Source organism: Rhipicephalus microplus, chromosome 4, assembly GCF_043290135.1.
Source record: "Rhipicephalus microplus isolate Deutch F79 chromosome 4, USDA_Rmic, whole genome shotgun sequence".
NCBI lineage: Eukaryota > Metazoa > Arthropoda > Arachnida > Ixodida > Ixodidae > Rhipicephalus > Rhipicephalus microplus.
The window spans coordinates 86,201,193-86,203,637 of NC_134703.1; positions in this window are offsets into that span (position 1 = coordinate 86,201,193).

Consider the following 2,445-nt stretch of genomic DNA (forward strand, 5'->3'; position numbering starts at 1 on the left):
TCTTGCTTCTGTCCTTCCACACGTCCGTGCGTCCGTGAGTCCGTCCGTGCTTCCTTCCATCCGTCCACTCGTCCACGCGTGCCTTCATGCCTCCGTCCATTCGGACGCACGGATGAATGAACAAACGGACAGAGGCACGAATGCACGGACTGCCTGATGGACACACGGACGACCATACGGACGGACGGCGGGACGGAAGCAAGAAAGAAAGCATGGACGAACGGATGCTTCGCCCCACTCATCATCATTTACTTCGTGGATATGCTGAGATTTATATCTGCTTCCATTGCTAGAGTGGTCTGCATGGCGTCTTTGAAGGTGAAGTCCGATTTTTAGAGCAATCTTGTTTGAATATCGGCGCTTTTGATGCCACACACTATACGCGGTCTCGGAGCATGATTTCAAGTTATTTTTCCGAAATTACTACGAAAGGCTCTTTCGTGCCATGATGAAGTTGCTGACGGACTCTCCATCAGTACTAACGTGTGAGTTGAAGAGGTGCGCTACAGCAGAACGGTTCGGGAAGTAGTGTTGCCAAACAGCAAGAGGATCTCGTCCAGCGTCATGTCACTTGGCTGGCCTGGATTCGCCAAATTGTCAAGTGACGCATAGATCTTTTGTCCGCAGCAGCTGATGAATACGGATGTTCACTAGCCGGCAGGTATGTCGTTCGCCATGAAAAATGCCTTGAGCCAGTTGATATGGCAAGGCCAGTCGTCTCCTCCTCTCTTGAAGGGCTTGATATAGCCGAAATTTGGCGATGGGACTAATTATCATGTGGTAGACTCAAGAAAGCGAGCCGCTGTGGATTCTGGCGATAACTTGCACATAACCCAGACAGAACCAACCACCATCGCCTACTGACAAATATGCGGTGCAGAGCGCTAACACTACGGCTATACCTCAACAAAAGCAACCTGCTTCGTCTGCATCAACTGTTCTTGACATGCCGGAGCAAGAGACTCACGAGCCTCCTGGAAGTTCTCTTGGGAGTGCCTTAGATGGCGACATTACTGTAAATGGCAGTGGTGTGCCCGGCATTAGGTGCCTTCATGTGTGCGCGTCCCTGTTCACGCGCACATGAAGGCTCAGTAGCTGGCATACCATTACTGCGACACAGCAAAAGATTGACAAATTCAGTGCTTAGGTACTGCCACTAGTTATTCTTCTTAACAGGGGAAGAGTGTCACATTAGTTATTAGCTAAAAGGAGCACCCTCACACGGCGCTGTTCTTGTGTGTATTGTTTGCAATGTCTGGTATTTGAGGAATGGGACGCCAAAATAATAAAGTCTCAGTTCGTTCTAGGCTCCCATAGTGTCATGTCGTTCTTGGGATTCATCTGTTGTTGGCACTATACTACTCCTTGTGTGTTCAGAAAAAGTGGTTAACAATTTAGAGTGCTCGGTACTGTACTGTAGGAGAGCTGAATGCCGTCCCTTGGGCCTCACACTTGATAAGGCCGCATCGACAAAAATTACGCCCGGACCGGGCCGTGGCTGCAGGGATTTCAGGAAGATTGCCTGTACATAGTCTGGCGGTTATCTTGTATCACCTTCATTCCAAGAGCTTCCTTTTTAAAGTTTCCATACGTACGATTGAAATCATTTATACTGCTCAGTAATTTCGCAGCCTTGAAGCATGGGTAGCTCAGTTGCTAAGACACTGGTTTCGAAGCACGGCACTGGAAAGAAAGTGTTGCTTTTTACATTTATTTCTTTACGACGACGATCACCCTATATGATCGACTCACCGCTTTTTTTTTTGTTCAGTTGGCATAGAAATGCTTACTCATGTAAAAGCTAGTGAGCAACCCTCACATAAATTACTGTTACGCCTCATTATAACCACAAGTTGACCTTACGCTATGGGTTGTACTTAGTGACTGGCCATCTTGTCGGACACTACATGCACTGCACCTGTAAGCGTTAGCTTAAACAGAAGAATAATGATGGCCATGAATTCAATTGATAATATATATTCATATCTATTTTATTCACATATACATTCATAAACATCAAACTACAGTGAACCCATATATGAGTGAACTTCGAGAGGCACAAATATTTCACTTAACTGAAAGTTCACTAAACAGAATATTCACTCAAGTACAGAGCAGTATTTGCCATAATAGCTATCATGTCATAATTGCGAAGTGCCATCTATTTTGAAATTATTTTATAATTTTCATTCAGACTGGTTTCCATAAGGCAGACATAAAGGCAATGCTGTCCAGAGAGCCTGGTAGGAATGAACAATGCAAATAATTTTAATATCTGATAGTTCTGCGCAGGTACTCAAGTCCACATCGCTCGTTTTTGTTTCCCGCGCTGTCGCTTCATATCGGCTCACTGCATGCACAAGGTATCTGCACCGGAGTCGATAGACTTACGCAGGGTTTCCCTTCAGGTGGAGGGCGAAGGTAAATCGCAGCGGCCCCTTCCCG